General features: G+C 36.8%; 1 protein-coding gene across 1 annotated transcript in view; it reads left to right on the top strand.

The window, feature by feature from the left end:
• Positions 1 to 18,116, top strand: part of LOC146454046 (tolloid-like protein 2) — an 82,694-nt gene that overhangs the window by 43,073 nt on the left and 21,505 nt on the right. The gene's annotated exons all lie outside the window — the stretch shown is intronic.

Below are 18,116 nucleotides of genomic sequence, written 5' to 3'. Positions count from 1 at the left end.
TATCAAAATTCCTACAAAATAAAGAAAACAAATTCCACGTAGGGATATTCTGCCAACCAGACACTATGCAGAGACAACTCCGAAATGGACAAACTTTGCAAAAACCTCAAAAACTACAGGTTTCACTTGAGGGAAGGCACTTAGATGATCTTACTCTTTTCATCGAGATCTCGCTCTTCAACAGCCGTACGGTAAATTGCGAGGAAAGAGTGCTTGGCTCCTAACTCGCCTAAACAACCACTATGTTGGTCATTTTCTGACCATTCAGTATCCTGATTGAGTTTTTGCGCCAACAGTGCATAACAATCCTGGATGCATAGCAGGTGACGACATTGTAGTTACCGCGGATTGATGTACAGGGCGAGATCTTATAACATACTTTATCCCTTATTGAAAGGCGTAGTAAGAAACCACTTACATTTAGTTTTTGAAGCTTCTTGGAGAACTTGGAGAAATGAGACGAGTCACAAACATGCCTTTTGCAGTGAGCTGGACAAATTGGTGAACAATTTTTACATAAATGTCCATCAAAAAGACAAAATAGAAAACGAATCAGACACGCTTTCCATCGTTCTCGAGAAGTATCCAGAGATGCTTGGACGAGTACAATTCAAATATGAACAACTTCCAGAGCTCGAGAATATTGAAGTCAAAACAAAGGGAACAACGCAACGGAAGCTCTTCAACACGACGACTTCGACAGTCGTTTTACCCAAAACCAGTTTGCGCATCTACGATTTTGATGTTTTGTCCCGCACAATGTGATTCCTGATAACCCTGCACTTTGGGCACCGCTCTAAAAGTTGATGTTGTCACCCTTCTAGCCCAAAGAAAATGAGATAGTGTCTGTCTATTTATTTTTTCTCTTTGATATTGTCATTGGTACCCTACACGGTAATAGGTCAACGCACGTCTAGATATCTTTCTAGGTATTGCTATGGTGATTTGTGATTGCTAACTAAAAATATAACCAGTTTATTGAGGGATAATTTTCCGCAATTCACCTTAGAGTGGACTGGGAATCCATTGTTGACAAGGAGGCGTCAGGTCAAGGCAGGTAGGCTAAAAAGACAAAGTTAGGAGTCTCGGGCAGAGAAACTGGAGAATGGAGAAGGAAAGGGGAGAAAAAAAGTCATCACAATACAAAATCCCCTTTTATTTTTGCGGTAAGTATTAATTACAATGTATAAATGCGATACTGTTTGCTTGAGAATAGGATATTGTCTTTAAAGACAATAAAGCGCAAACATTATTTACAAAATTAGTATACTTAATTAATTTAGGAATTAATCGGAATTTTTTGCGAATCGTCCATTTTAGCAATTAGGCAAAGTCACACGCCCTGCCTAGTAGGTTGCCCACACAGCCGGAGATTAAGGCCGATTTCTAAGGCATTTTAAAAGCAACCAGAATTATTGATACTTGCACCTGGATGGGATGCTAAACCCAGTAAGAAATTACCCCCAAAAGTTTGTTGCCGGGACATATTTATACACTGGCTGAAGACAAACAAGTAAAATGAAAAGTTGTAAAGTTGTATTAGTATCAGGTATTGAAAAAGGCAAGTATCAAGTTTTCTGTGTTATTTAGCATTCCGTGTAGAATAGTGTAAAGTATTATATTGTATGTATAAAGAATTGTCTCAATTAAAACATCGATTACAAAAAGAAAATTGTAAAACTATTTTCAAACTTCCTGTGATTGTTAAGTATTTCAAAATGCAATAGAAAAAACAGGTCACCGTGACGGCGAAAGAGCTATCTCGTTTTGTTTTAATCATGTTTTGAACATTCCATACATTTCCCTGTATTTTTTTTTTCCGTGATTTATTTTTAGTAGCAGTTTACGGCGGATTCGCTGTACAGACAAATGTATGGAAAGTTCAAAACACGACTGGTCGCTTTCTGGCAAATCTTTCCAATTTTTTTCTTAAAATCCTTTTCCTTGTGCCACACGTTTCAAATTCACGATTTTTTTTAGAAGCGATGTTTAATGAAAATTATTTGACATCGGATTCCCATACAAACACTGTTATTTCAAGCCTGTTTGCCTACTCGTCAAAATGACGTCGAAAAGTAAGAAAACTCCGTTAAAGATAAGTTTATTTTTTAATTGAAGAGCTTTCAGGAACCACCAGGTGAAGATGCCACACATTCAAACAGAAAACAAAGGCGCTGATCAGTCTCCACATAAACTTACTTCACTTTAAAGAAGTCTTGAAACATTTTTAGTAAATTATATAATGATTAAGTAACCTCAAGGACTCACGAAAAACTTATAATCTTAGAGCTCTCAAAGTAAAAAAAAAACAAGAAATCTTTAGCGGACTGTTCTATTTTATTTATTTATTTATTTATTTATTTATTTCATTTGACCGTGGAGATTGTCGGACTCAAATCATTCTGTTTATATATCCGTCTCGAATTATTTAACGACCTCCACGTACCAAGAGCAATTACTGAGGATTTTTCTGATTCATTCACTTTATCGTCCTGCGTGAATGATATGACATATCCTGGAATTTATTCAGCCAGAGATGAACTCATCTGATCCCTCGTTCACGTTCAAAAACAATGTAATAGTTATTTTGGACTTGTATAAGGTTCCCCACAGAACACTCATTTCATCGGAAATATGAGGATTTAATTCTTGTGCCCAACTTTTTCTGTAAAAGTTCTACAATAGTCAAACTGAGAAAAAGGAAATACAACAATTATTGCGATCGTCCGTTACTCAGTGAAGTAACAAGTCCTCGATGAAAATCTATCTTAATATTCTGTATTCTTTCCGAAGACTGAGTTTATGAAATTCTTTACTTCTTACTTGGTTAAGCAGACTGTGTGTTAACCGTGTGGGTTTCACCCTTTAAACATCTATTTTGTCGCTAGAGATTCATTAACACTCTTAAACGGGTTACGCTGTAGGGTGCGAAACAATAGCATCCTGCTGTTAAATCTTGCGGAACCGGGCAGTGTAACGATGGAGACCTGTTCCAAGAAATCTAATGGAGACTATAGTTTCAACTGAGTTTGATGGTTGCCTCTCCTCTTCTTAGCCAGGTCTCGGCTTTTAACCGATAAACGTGTGATTAACCGTTTGTAATTACGGTCATTATAAGAAATAGCATGTGCATAGATTACACTCAAGGAACACTGGAAACTAGCTAGCAAAAAAGGACTGGGAACAAACATTGCATTGCATCAGACTCCGACCGCAATTTTGTGTTTCCTTCGGTCGGGTAGAAGTTGATATGTCCAAGTACAGTTCGCAGTTCCACCGTGAATGTCATTAATTCAGCGATACTGTTGGACCACCTGTTGCTTAATTGGGAGAATACAGAAAAAAAAAAAAAAAAAACGCGTCAATTTCGTTCCCGGTGGGGAAATATTTGCATCCGAGATCGTATTACTGTAAGCTGACCACGACACCAATGGTGCTCATACATCAACAGTATGACTTTAAAGTGGCCATTGTACAGTACAACAGCTTACAACCCGCGAACATTATAGACACGTTGCAGCTTGATTTCCAAGAATCCAGCCGCCAAGCGTCAAGTGACAAGGAGTTGCTTTTTTCAATCAGACAAATTATTGCTATGGATTGATTGCAGCGTGGAGCTTATTTTCGCTCCTTCAAGTACAGGTAAGAAGTATTTTAAACTAATTTATTAAAACTAAGTTTTATTTGAATTGTCTGCAAATAACATTTCACATGATTTAAAGGTACAATTATCAGTTCCGAAATAAGTTGCTAATCATATTTTCAGATTTAATGATTGAAAACCAGAAAGTTACTCCTTACTTAAAATGTTAAATAAGCATCGGGATTGTTTTCGTTTAGTTGTACACTTGCTTTACAATAATTCTCAAAAACCTACAAAAATAAATTACAATTAAATCTGAAAAAGCTTACATAGTGTGTTTTGCTGTATTTTCATGGCTGTTCACAGCTTCCAAAAACAGCGGCTTGCCCACGTGCAGAACTCTACTGTACATAGTCGAGTGCTGCAGGTGGAGAAGCCGATCTGAACTAAACCGCTCCAGACGGCTTTTCGAAGCTCTGGGAAGCCATGTAAATACAGCAAAACACACTAGGTGGGCTTTTCCAGACTTAATTTTTATTTTTGTAGGTTTTCGAAGGAATGCCGCTGTTAATTTTCGATTAAATTTGAACGCCATTCAAACTCTTATATTACGCTTTAGTGACCTGTGTTGTTACTGAGCTCTTCTCAGCAAGAAATCTCACAATGTCTTCTCTTGGACCTGAACTTGAACAGGCAAAGGAAATAATTATGATCGAAGAGTATCCCATTTAATGAGACACAGACACTTGTAAATACTTGTACGCTTTTTTGGCCAGTATTCAATTTGATTGCAATGTTAGTTTGCCACTGCAGATTTTTAATTTAAGCAAGGTTGCGAAATCACGTCGATACTCATAGTAAAAAAACAAAAAATAGTCCGCGAACAATTTAAACAACGGAAAAAATGCACCCAAAATGGGGTATTTAATAATAAGTACTGTGGGAGCTTGGGACAAACGTTTCAACAAAAGTTTGAAACTATTCTCCGAAGAAAATTTTAATTTCTTAAAAGAGCCGTTGGAATTTTAATCAGGCTAGAGTACAAAGCCTTTAGAGAAGTCCAGCGGAATAATTTTTTTTTCCTGAAATGTGGTTTTGCTCAAGTGCGAAAAATTCAGTTGCAAACTCATAATTACATTTTCAACTGAAGTACTGCTTTAATAACCAAAAAAACAAAGCAGTGGCTCCCTCCGTCTTTTTTATCTCTCCAAATAAACAAATTTAAAAAAATATTCTTTTCAAACTGGTTACTGTTGCAAAAATTGCCAACAACGATATGAGGATGACTACTGAGGTATTCACTGTCTTTATGGACAAAAACCAATATTACGTTTTTCATGTTCACTATAGCGAACCTAGAATTATACAGAACTACTTTCGCGCAAGTTCACTATATGGTACTTGAAGGAATTCCAGATTTCGTTACTGGAGCGATCACGCAATACGATTTTGCTTTTTGTTTTGTTCTTGTTTTTCTGTGGAATTTTTTCCCGTTACTATGCTTTGATGTAAAGGAAAAACTTTGCACATTCACTTCCCGCTTAATAACCGTCACACAGAAGACATCTCGCGGTTTTTTCATGGCTGGCTTAATTTATGCAATGGGAACCGTTTGCAGGCTGTCAAATAAAGGGCACACACGTCCATAAAAAAACAAAAAAAAAAAACAAAACAAAGTCACGCAAGTGGCTGATAGTTCAAACTTTATAAAGGTTAAGTAAATCACATGTGGATAACTGTCTACAAATAGACTCCACTATGAAACAGGTAACGTTATCATTAACAAGTCTTCTTCAGTTTCAATAGCACTGACCGTGAAATCATCATTTATCAAAGAAAGTTCAGGGTCAAAACCAAATTTGGTCAATATTCGTTAGAATAGCGTATGGTAGTTTGTCATCTTTCAGGAATTTCTTGTATCATACTGTTTCGTAAGGATTTTCGAAAAACAAAACAAAAAACACCCGAACATGTGTTTTGAATATGGACGAAAATTAACAAAAAATAAGAAAATGTGTTAATTTAATTACTATTATTAATATTATTATTACTATTATTGTTATCATTATTGATTGATTTTTTGCACTGTCGCAAAAAAGGGGGGTTTACATTTCAAGAAAAAACAGGTTCTCGTCTGATAGAAGAGGGCAGCGCCAAAAATACACCGGATGTTAAATGGCCAGATCGGCTTCCGGAACATTAGAAAGAGAAACTTCTCGAAAAACCTTTCCGATTTGTAATTAAATTTCTTCGCTATACTACTACTACTACTACTACTACTACTACTACTACTACTACTACTAAAATGCTGCTGCTGCTGCTGCCGCCGCTGCTGCTGCTGCGACGACGACGACGACGACGACGACGACGACTACTACTACTACGACTACTACGACTACTACGACTACTACGACTACTACGACTACTACGACTACTACTACTACTAGTACTCATTAGTACTACTAGTACTACTAGTACTCATTAGTACTCGTACGGGTCATCTTGATACCCCAGGCACATTATCTTTCTGTGCTTGGAACGTCAACGGACTATCGTCCAAACATTTTGGAAACAAACTAAATGATGTTGATTTTCTGAACGTTATTACTAATTTCGATTTGATCGTGCTAACAGAAATCTGGAATTGTCGCGACTTTGACATATCCGGATATAAATCATTTGTTCAAGGCCCCATCCCTAACCAATCAAGAAAAGGGGGTCGGTACTCAGGAGGAATAGCTTTATTATACAAAAGCAACCTTCAAAACACTATTTTCATTGTGAAAACAAATCAAAACTCTCTATGGTTTAAAATTGATAAAAAATTCTTGAATTCGTCAAAGGATTTTTACGTTTGCGGGGTTTATATCCCTCCATGTAACTCTAAATATTTCGATTCCGAAATATTCGATCAACTTGAGCAAGATATACTGTGTTTTTCTTCAGCGAGATCAGTGATTCTACCAGGCGACTTTAACTCAAGAACTGGAAAATACTCCGATACAGTTTCCCAAGATGGAAATAATATAATCACCAATGATCAGTCAGAATCAGCTTTCCACCCAGCAGAAAGAAATAGTTTCGACAATGTTCTAAATACTCACGGGAAAAAACTGCGAGAGATATGCAAAACTTTTGATTTAAGGATAGTTAATGGAAGGGTCAATGGAGATACCTTAGGTAGACCTACCTTTCATGGAACAAACGGGACAAGTGTTATTGACTATTTCATCTGCGATCACCATACATTTCTAGACGTTGCCAACTTTGTTGTTGAAAAACCATCCCCCATATCAGACCACAGTGCTATCTTAGCGTGGTTAAATCTTAACACCAATCTACCAGCAGGGGAAATTCAAAGAGCAAATTCTAGCAATCTGTTAATGAGATTACCGCGCCAGTTTTACTGGGAAAACGACTCTTTCTTAAAATTCAAAAACACGTTGCGCACGGAACCAATTCAAATTCTTATCAGAAACTACTTAGAACGAGACGATGGTGATGTTAACACCTCGTTAACTGATGCTGTAAACATTTTAACTGCGACTTCAAAACTTTGCCTCAAGATTAGAATAAAAAAGCCTCGTAAACGCATAAAGAAAGCTTCAAACAAGAAATGGTTTGATAGCGAATGCCGATTAAAAAGACATGAAGTACGAAAACTCTCAAATCAAAAGCACCGCGATCCTCTCAACTCCGAAATACGCGAAAAATTTCACCAAACGTTGAACGAGTACAAAAATCTCCTCGATTTAAAAAAGAAAAATTTTCAGAAAGAAAAAACAAAAGAACTCGATGAAATATCATCAAATCCTGACAAATCATTGTTCTGGAGTTGTCTTAAATCGATAGATGATACAATCCCCAACAAAAATCCTCCTTCAATACCAGAAGACAAATGGTTAGAACACTTTCAATATTTACACTCCGACGAGCCAAAACCATCTACACATCAAGAAAAAATTTATAATGAGCTACAACAATTAGAAAAAGAAAAAGACCAACTTAACTCCTTATACCAAGTAATAACTCAACAGGAAATACGTCAAGCTGTGAAAAAATTAAAGAATAAGAAATCGCCCTTTTCCGACAGAATAAGGAACGAAATGATCAAAGCGAGCCTTGAAACACTAATGCCTCTTTACATCAAACTTTTCAATCATATCCTAAAATCTGGAAAGATGCCAGATGTATGGTGCCAAGGCCTGATAACCCCCATTTACAAATCTGGTAACAAGAATGATCCGACAAACTACAGGGGCATCTGTGTATCAAGTTGCCTCGGAAAACTGTTCTGCTCAATCTTAAATCAACGTCTACACTCTTATTTAAAAGAAAACAAAATATTACAAAACTCACAAATTGGCTTTCTGCCAGAAAACCGCACTGCAGACCATGTTTTTACTCTTCGAGCCCTGCTAGATAAATACGTTCACTATCACAAAGAAAGGGTCTATGCCTGTTTCGTAGATTTCCGTAAGGCTTTTGACTCCGTCTGGCACGTTGGTTTATTTTATAAGCTACTCGGTGCTGGCATTGGAGGACAATTTTACAATCTAATTAAAACTCTTTATTGTAATTCTTCCTGTTCTATAAGAATTGGAGACAACAAAACACGATCTTTCTCGTACTCCAGGGGTGTCCGTCAAGGGTGTATTCTAAGTCCTCTGTTATTCAACTTTTATTTTAACAATCTGCCATATTCATTTCAAAACGCGCTTTCTGATCCATTTGTCCTCCCAAATGGAACGAAAATAAACTCACTTCTGTATGCTGATGATTTAATCGTTCTGTCGAGATCCAAAACAGGATTGCAAAACTGTTTAAATACGCTATCTTCTTACTGCAAATCATGGATGCTAAAAATCAATCCTAAGAAGACGAAAGTAATGATCTTTCAGAAACGCTCAAAGAAATCCGTTGACATTAATTTTAAAATAGACACCGAACCTGTTGAAATTGTTCAGGAATACACTTATGTAGGAACTCGTTTAACCCCAACAGGAAATTTCACTCTTGCGTTAGATCACTTAAAAGAAAAGGCCATGCACGCCTTCTCTAACATCCAAAAACACACACTCCTCAGTAAACTAAATCCCAACACAGCATCTCAGATCTTCGACACGATGATATTCTCGATCTTAAGCTATAACAGTGAGGTTTGGGGTATGTACACGAAGCAGGAGTTCAAAACATGGGATAATTCCCCATTAGAAAAAGTACATTTAAAGTTTTGCAAACGCTATTTGGAGGTAAACAACAAAGCCTCTAACCTAGCATGTAGGGCTGAGTTAGGGCGATATCCATTACTTATTGCAATAAACCAAAAAATTATGAAATACTTTGTTTACCTAAACAATAAGGAGAATGACTCTATCGTTAAGCAATCTTTTCTGATGTCAAAACATTTACACTCCAGAAAATAATTCCGGTTTTTACTCCAATTTTAGGGGCATGTTAGAAAAATACTATTCATCTGATCTAAATCCTGAAAATTTTAGCAATGAGACAATAAGGCAAATTGAAACTAATATGAAAAACAAGTATCTACGTTTCTGGCAACACAACCTTGAACACTCAAAAAAGTTAGAGTTCTATAAGGTTTTCAAGAATGAATACTCTTCGTCTAATTATTTAACTCATTTAAGAAATTTTCCTGATAGACGAAACCTAGTTAAGTTTAAATTAAGTAACCACAAACTCAGAATTAAAGCTGGTAGATATCAGAAAGATCATCTTCCTAGAGAGTTAAGATTATGTCAGTTGTGTCAATCAAATCAAGTGGAAAAGGAAACTCATTTCTTGTTTCAATGTAGTTGCTACTCTTTACAGAGGCAGACATTCTATGAAGACATAAGTAAAATGATACCTGATATTCAAACGAAATCGACATCAGACATTGTGAAACTACTGATGAACTCTAAAGACTATAATGTAAACAAACTGGTTATGAAGTTTATTTCTTCATGTATGATTATACGTGACAGGCTATTATTGGATATTGATGATGTAACTTAGAATTAATTATATATTGTTATGATACTTTACACTGTTTTGTTAGTAATTAGATTATATAAGCTTTTGCAATACTGAAAATCTTGTGGTCATGCAAATAAAGCAATTACTACTACTACTACTACTACTACTACTACTACTACTACTACTACTACTACTACTACTACTACTACCTACGAAGGACACGGACTTATATAATTAGGGACTTTCCACTGGCATTCTTCTATGATTACAACGCCTACCTACCGAAGACACGGACTTATATAATTAGGGACTTTCCACTGGCATTCTTCTATGATTACAACGCCTCGTAGCCACTGACTAAATTTTCCAGCTTGATCTGATGAATATCAGACAACTTTGCAATTACGTTTATTTTCCCAACGTTCACTTGTTTAATTACTAGATATAACACAACAAATAAAGTTTCCTGAAATTAACTCTTCGTAAAAACCGACTCTAAGATATGTGAATAGGCCATTTCCGAGTTGCTGTGAACCTCACTATGAAAGCGAGGCCAAGTGAAAAATTTTCATATGAAAATTAGTTTTGTTTGCATATGAATGAAAACTAATTTTCATAACAAAAACTTTGCACTTAGCCTCACTTTCATAGTGAGGTTCAAAGTAACTCGGAAATGGTCTATTTCCTTCTTATCCTTTTCAAAACATATAGCCTTACTTGTTAAATCCACTTTCTTACTTTTTCCCCCCCAAAAGTGTTCTTTTTCAAATCCCTCTTGTCCTCTAGCTAAGTAGCAATTTTTATGGCAAACTTAAGTGTTCATATCTGTTTTCCTAAGCGCCAAAATTTGGTATGATATTTTATTCTAAACAACCCTTGCTTGTGACAAAACCCGTTTGTTTTACTCGAGAAGCTTTCCTCCGCGTTTCTCGACTTTCCGGTTTCTGTCAACATTTGTTCGTTTTTCTATCTGACGTACTTTTCTATTAATCCAGTGAAAAACATAGCTTTCTCATTTACTTTGTATTGACCTTTTTTATGCTTTATCATTAGCAACTAATTACAGAGTTGTTGGAAGAAGACGCATCGATCGCGAGTAAACACACATTAATGAGGGAACTGTACAAATTTTGACGTTCTAAACTTGCGAGTCAAACTTGACGTTGTGCGTATTAACCAAGAGGCTCTTTCTATTTAATTTCTTTCCGAATAAAGTTCAGTCTGCTGTAGTTTATCATTAAGGGTTTGTTTTATTTATTTTCTTACAAGGGAGTTCGGCATTTTCCAGAAATTTGAAAATTAGGCAATCGGAATTCTGTAGAAATTAGCTAGCTAGCTACACAAACACGAGAAAATATATAGCTACAAAAGCGGTTGAAAATCAGCTAATTTTCAAAAAAGAAAAAAACAATAACGTTCGTCCCTGGAGTTTGGAGGCAAAGAAACTCTACATCGTCAGTCTAGCATATTTTGAGAATTAAACTGGAATTTGCTTAACCTGAGTATCAGGCCTTCCTAAGGGGAGGGGGAAGGAGGCAAGAAGAGAAGGAGCGCCTGACACAAAAGCATTCACCGGCTTGTGTTGAACGTCCGTATTTCGGACGTTTACGCTGATTGGATGAAACAAGACCTTCTATCTAACATCGTTGGAGATGGCTACTCCCAACTGCGAACTGGGTTTGAAGTCTTGTAAGTTACTATACTTTGGATTTAGATAAAACTGTATGTAATTAAAAGAAGCATACCAAGAGATCGGATCTTCATGCCCGTTCGTCGGGTTCACTACAATGCCGACCGAGAACTGTGGCGTGGAAGCCGTTTCGGACGACGCCCCTGAATAACTTCAACGGTCTTCATTGATAATATGCTGTATATGTAAACTGGGGAAAATCCTTTATACAGCTTTATATTAACTACAGAGCGAAAACAAGTGACCGAACTTTTGTTTGCAGATGATCTGATCACAATTAATCGGCGTTTTAAAAGAGGTTAATGCGCGCCTTTACCGAATGAACAGTTCCTCCCGATTGGATCATTTGTAACAGAATACATACGCTATCGCTTTAGTGCGGTTGACGGCTTTGTTCTGTGGCAAATTAACCTGGGTCCAGTTGTTCAGAGTCCGATTAAGCTAATCCTGGGTTAACGTGAACTTAGCTTTGAGTTTAATTACTAATCAATAAAGACTCTTCAAAAGGATTTTTGTTCCTCAGTTTTGACTTAGATTTTTCCTTACCACTAGCCTAAAATAAGCTTTCAAAAAAATTTTTAATGAGCGAGATGAAAACCTCAATTAATTTTTAATCGGGGATTAGCGTTAATCGGTTTATAATAATTTACTTATAATAATTTATTTGTTTTCGAACAACCGGGCCCAGGGCGACTTAAAATGTACTTTACCACCGGAAATTTTTTTAATAAGCAAAGTCACATTTTTATTTAGGTCTTTTGGCGAGTTGACCGGTAAAATATAAATGCGCTTTATGTCGTTTTGTCGGATTATGTAAATTATTTTTACTCGAGAGGCAGTGATCAGTACGCAATTTCAGTATAGCTCCAGACGATAAACCATCCCCGAGGTAAATTACCTGGGGAAAAATCGATCATACATCGGTCATATTTCCCCAGGTAAACTGCTAACAAGTCGCGTTTCCCTAGGTAAAAAGGCTGTAGCTTGACTACAGCTTGTATATTTAGCAACTTGAACGCCAAGCGCCCCGAAAAGCCTGATACTCAGGCAGCGTTTACACGAACGCGGTTTTATTTGTAACGGCATCGCTTTCGATGCGGTTGCTCCTTCCGTTTACACGACGCCGGCCGAGACCGTTACCGAAACCGAGTCGATTTGAAAATGCTAACAAAAGTGGAGCGTTTTCAAAACGATACGGTTTCATCTGTCGTGTAAACGGCGAAACCGCATCGATTTGAATACGGTTACCATCTTGGCGCGAAATTTCACTTAGGCGCAAAGATTGAAAATGGTGAACCTTGGCCGTTTTACTGACTTTGTACTCGTTAGTTCCTTTTAAACTTTCAACAGGAGTTGTACTTCGTCGTCGGTCCATGTGAACTGTAATCTATTTTTCGCCATGTTGAGAAAAACAAAATGGCGGCGTAATAATCGAACCCAGATCCCCTTCCTCAATAATGAGTGCCTGGGAACAAGATTAGCATAACGTAAGCACTTGCAAACGGTGAGATTGGCACTGCGTAAACACTTTGAAACTGTATCGTTTTCGATACGGTTTCAAGGGTATGAAACCGTGACGATTTGAAACGGCGTTCGTGTAAACGCTGCCTCGGGCTAGAATTGGCTTGGAACACCAAGGCAACGTTTTCACCTTGAATTTACTTGAGAACGGGACGAACATTTCACAAAATGCTTGTCGCTGCTTCATACATGTTACCCGATTTTGTTGTTTTCAAGTCCTCTTTCTTCCTTCAGCTTGAAATTTATAAGACACATCCACACCAAATCAATGATTTTCGCTAAAAAATAAAATTAAATTAAGAGTATCAACTAATAAGGTGTGAGTAGATCAGCAAAAAGGCGAATAGAAATTCAAACTTTTCCTAGAAAGCGGAAGTCAATTTGTATTTGTATAGCAACGGTGTAACTTAGCAACCAGAAAGGTAAATGGACCCTCAAAACATGTATAAAGTGACAAATTGACGACTTTAAAGGCCTTGAAAAGAGAGAGTCTGTTTGACAGGTGAAGCAGTTACAAACGCGAGTCGATTCCTGTTTAGGAGCTCCGCACGGCTTTTTAGCGGAGAAAAACAAGTCATACGTATGCACACCATTGTTTACTGGTGGTGGAATTTTGTGACTGAAACGCGTTACCCGTTGTATGTAATTAGTTCTAATCCCGTTCAAGCCCGAATTTTTCTTCGGTTTTTTTTTTTTCGTAACTCGCCCTCAGAATTTGCATAAATAACTGCGTCTTTCTTTTATTTATGTAATTTATTCATACAAGCAAAACGATTAAAAGTAGAATCCAGCCAGTAGACATTTCATCTAAAAAATAGGCATTGCTCTGTTTACATTAGGATCGAAATTTGTCAATTTTAGTTTCGTATCACCATTGCCTGTGGTACAATTAGTTGAAGCGAGCTAAATGTTAGGCTTTTATTAGCTTAAGAAATATAAAAGATGTACTAATGTTCCTCAACGAGACTGTTCACTTGCTACAAAAATTTTAACTAATTCTAAGGTTATGTATCGTCCAGGAATTCAGAAGATCGTGTTCTTAAAAAGAATATATACTGTAATTAAATAAATAAGAAAAACAATGAAATAAAAATGCGTACGCTTGTATGTCCAAGTCTGATTCATTATTTAGACTGCAGACTTCAAGCTGCTGACTTCTGTCCTTTACTTTTCTCACAACTCAAAAACAAAAAACAAATTTTCCCAGACATCAAACATGTAAACTGATGGAAACTGGAATAGAAAAAACAACAACAACAAACTCAAGTGAATGAAACATTTTCACGTAGAACGACGTTACCATTTTAATTCATATTCATAGAAGCCATCCGATATAAACGTCTTACCGTCATACTCAGTTTAATATCACCGTTATTATTTTAATAAGCTCCCACCATCCTTGTTATTTACCGCCAGCTCACTTTTGTTAGCACGTCACTCATAGTGTATCGTTTATTTGTCAGGTTTCGTCTTATAACCGTTAGTGACTTCAGGATTTTTGAGAAGCTTTTCTCCTACGGTAAGTAAGCTGATTAATAACTTGAAAAAGTACTGCCTTTAATACAGTAGAACGCACAAGAGTCTGCTCAGTAACTGGTAGCGCGGGCTCGCTTGCCTTCCTGTGTCTTGCTTTCGCAGAAGGCAAATTGCTTTGTTTGGCACCTTTTGTGTCTGCTAGTTTGAAATTTGTTACATGCACACTCCCCTGTATATCGCAATTCTGTGACTGTTTTCACTTATCGTTGAAAAAAAAAAAACACTACAAAGAGTATGTGTGTTCATTTCTTTTTTACTTATTACCGCCTTTATTACGGTTAAAGTCACTGAAGAAGCAGGAACTACAGGAGGCGAAAAAGAGACTTAATTGTTTTCCGCCTCCGCGATTGAGCCGTTTAAAGCTTACCCTTTAGTCGCTATACAGCCGCCATATTAACCGTTTAAAATTTATTTTTATTTGCATGTTTTTAGTTCACCTTGTTTTGGTTTGATTTTTAGTAACATTTATAGCGAAAGGAAGTGTTTAAAGGCAGATATCGTTTTTAAAAACAGAGAAAGACCTTCGCATTCATTCCTATTTTACTCATTGACAGGTGATCCCTTTTGTATTTATAAGATCAAATATTCTACTTTTCTGGTCGAAAAACTAGGAGAAAATATATTATTTCCCCAGGCTCAGTGTAACTTGAAAATTTAAGTTCGGGGTCTTTTGCTGCTCTTCACATTTATGGCACGATATTTCACTATCATTGGGGAAAACTGGGTTCCACACATTGAATAATTTGTTTCACATGCAGATACGGGAGTGTTTGATTTTAGTCTATTTCTCCTTGCTTTCAGCGACCTTTAGATACAAAGTTTACTAAAAATTGCCAAAGAACGATTCCACTACTTCTTTTAACTGGCTTCTGCCAGATGTCTTGATCGAAAGATTTATCTGGCATTGTTTGTTTTCTGATATAGGCTATTCTCTTCCTGAACCGAGCAAGTAAAACAACCTTTCGCTGGTGAACGATCAATTGAAGTGAAGATGTCAAAGAAATAAATTATTTTAAAATAAACTGCACCTTGTGGCAAAATACTTGCTGTAAGTCTTCCACCAAAATGTCGTGGCATATAGGTGCGTAACTCCCAATGGGATTTTTCAATGGCAGGCAATGGGAAATAAAATTGGTCAAAACAAAACTTCGTCCAAAAAAAAATTATGCTGGCCTAAAGAGGAAAATTAAGATACGCAAGGAAAAAATTAATCGATGCAAACGAAAAAATAATTCATGCACGATAGAGTACACATAATTATTTATAAAGCACCACAAAAATAATTGCAACACGTAGTTTTATTGTTAGAGAAAAAGTTGTTTCTTGATCCTGTCATATTGTATTTCAAACAAAAAAGTTTTGTTTTCAGGATCGAAAATTTATATTTAGATACGAGCTTTCGATTCCGTCTCGGAATCTTTGTCCAGTGGTGTAGGACGTTTTGTCACGTGAGTTTTATTATTTCTGATACATTTTAACCAGAACGAGCAATCCTAACCGACGCTATTGATCACTAATCGTGACAATTCATCACTATTCGCAACTTATTCGCGCTATTCGTCGGTATTTGCGATTAGTTAACGAATACACACCAAATGCGAAGTAAATAATGGTGAAAATTCCCCAAGACGGAATCGAGTTTCAAATTACCACACGTCAATGAGCAGAGTCTGCCGATCGCATTGTCAATTGATAAACAGGTCACTTTCACGATGGTGTCACTTACGACAACTATCCCACAATCCTTCATTTATTTATTTATTTTTTTACAAATTTTATATAACAAAGAAAAGCGAAGAGGATTCTGATAGTTGTAGTCAAAATAACGTCATCGTCAAAATCGCTTATTGCACAGACTTTTAGTGGAAAGTCATTCCTCTCTGACGTTTCAACGTGAGATTGACTTCTTCATCAGTGAGTGACCGTATGTTGGTTTCTTTATTCGACCTATTTTTACAAAATAGATGGACATGAACCGGGCTGTTTGGTATAAAACTATCCCTTACAAATTACCTTCGGAGATAAGTACAAGTGGGATTTGAGTGCTTTATTGCCTTCACTGGATAAGGCTACAGTTGTCCGGCGATGTCTTCAGGTGGTGGCCGAGAGCCCCTCGAGCCGACATAAAACTATTTTTTTTTGTAAAAACTGCCGTCTTTTCTCCAATGAAACGTAAAATTTCTTGAGTAAAACAGATTTTACTCAAATTCGCGAAGATTACCGTTTGGGGGTGGTCAGATGTTGTCACGGAAACGTGTCAATTTTTTTTAATTTTCTGCGGGAAAAGCACCTGTTGCCGCCACCAAAAAAAATTGTATTTACACTGAATTTAGGTTACAGCGAGGTTCTTCTCTCAGAAACCTCTCTTTGTAATAACAAAACCACACGAAAGAAGAAGAAAGAAGAATTTCCTGAAGTCAAGGTCTCAGTGATGAGATCTAGATTTTCTCTAGCGGCAGGATCAGACGGTTTTTTTTAGCTTTTTGAAATATGCACGTAAAGACAGGGACTCGAAAAAACCATACTCTTGGAGCAAAAAGACCTAACAAGATAAAACTTTTAGGTTTTAAAATCATAATGGCAACTTTCATATGAAAAGTGACGAAAATAGATTCGTTCGGATGTGGCCTTAATAATTTCGGTGTAAAAGACCATGCACCAGTCCTCGCTTTCAAAGAAAGCTTAAACGTTTGTCCAACGTATACGTAATTTATTCATATAAACAAAAGGATAAGCGAGTTCGGAGTTCCAGCGGTCAATCTCAAAATTGCGTGTGACTGGGAACGAATCGGGATAAAATTCACACTTACATGCTTTGCTGAAAGGAAATAGTAAGCAAGTTCGGAGAACTAGTGGTCGATCATTTTTTGTCTACTGTATTTTTCTCGAGATGTTTGCCCTCTCGAGAGAGAAGAGAACATTAGATGACTTTAGGAGATGGAAAGTCCCGCAACTAAAAGAATTTTTACGAAATCGTGGTCTGAAAACAACGGGGACCAAGGACGAACTTACTGCATTGGCTTTCGGTGCGGAGCAGCTATCTGTACCTGTGAAACTAACCGCGGAAGAGGAAATAATACAAAAAAAAAGCAATACCAAAGTCTTCTTAACGTAAATGGTGAGCAATTACCAGATCCGTTCACAGAACTTGAAGATAATTGGATCGGTGAAGAGAAGGGAGTTGAAAAATGGCCACCAATCTTACAGATACAAATAGCGGAATTTATCCTAACAGCCGAGCAAGGGAGCGATCTTGGCAAACGCCTTCTCAGTGATTATAAAGAGGGAAAAGCGTTCAGCTATTTCGATTCACAATGGCTGAAGGAAGTTTTCTATCACCCCATTTCAGACACTCATGAACTTTGCTTCTTGAAGTCACAATCAACACCTTCGCAAAGAATAGGCAACGTACCACACAAGATTTGGGTTATCTGTGGAAGTATAGGTAATATATAATAATATAATAATATAATAATTTCTTTCTTTCAGAGCGCCATTTACAATGACAGATCAATAGCGCTTTACAATCAATGTCTCTAAATATTAAAATCTCAACCAATTCAAATATAATGATATATTACAGTTCTAATTAGCTTAATAAAATTCGTACATTGACCACATTGACGTTCTTATTTTTCCTTCAGTTTGGGATCCACTTGTAATCACGTAGCGGCTGTGCTTTTTAAAGTGGAGCATGCCTGGAAAAGTGGTTTGACACTTGATAATTCACCAACATCGAAAGAATGTGCTTGGAACAAGTATGGGGCAAATAAGAAAGGTGTGGAGCCAAAGAGGATTAGTGAAATG

This window comes from Pavona decussata, unplaced genomic scaffold, assembly GCF_977016875.1.
Source record: "Pavona decussata unplaced genomic scaffold, jaPavDecu1.1 SCAFFOLD_317, whole genome shotgun sequence".
NCBI classification, from domain to species: Eukaryota; Metazoa; Cnidaria; class Anthozoa; order Scleractinia; family Agariciidae; genus Pavona; species Pavona decussata.
This window is presented reverse-complemented; position numbering and strand designations above follow the sequence as displayed.